The sequence below is a fragment of the Rhincodon typus genome, chromosome 2, assembly GCF_021869965.1.
Source record: "Rhincodon typus isolate 14 chromosome 2, sRhiTyp1.1, whole genome shotgun sequence".
Classification (NCBI taxonomy): Eukaryota; Metazoa; Chordata; class Chondrichthyes; order Orectolobiformes; family Rhincodontidae; genus Rhincodon; species Rhincodon typus.
The window spans coordinates 2,255,337-2,255,749 of record NC_063333.1 but is presented as its reverse complement, the minus strand read 5'-3'; positions in this window follow the sequence as shown (position 1 = coordinate 2,255,749).

Sequence of the window (413 nt, the reverse complement as noted above, 5' to 3'; positions counted from 1 at the left end):
AAGTCACACAACACTGGGTGTCACCTGACAAAGGAGCAGCACTCCAAAAGCTTGTTATTTTAAATAAATCTGTTGGACTATAACCTGTTATCAGAGATAGTAGGAACTGCAGATGCTGGAGAATCTGAGATAACAAGGTGCAGGGCTGGATGAACACAGCAGGCCAAGCAGCATCATAGGAGCAGGAAGGCTGACGTTTTGGGCCTAGACCCTTCATTTTTCTGATGTTTGGATTTGTGTACAAATCCACTCGGGATTGGACTCAAGAACGAAACCCATTCGCAACCTGGGGAATGGCTATAGATGTCTCATAAGACAAAGGAGCAGAATTAGGCCATTTGGCCCATTGGGCCAAATTTTTCTGATGAAGGGTCTAGGCCCGAAACGTCAGCCTTCCTGCTCCTCTGATGCTG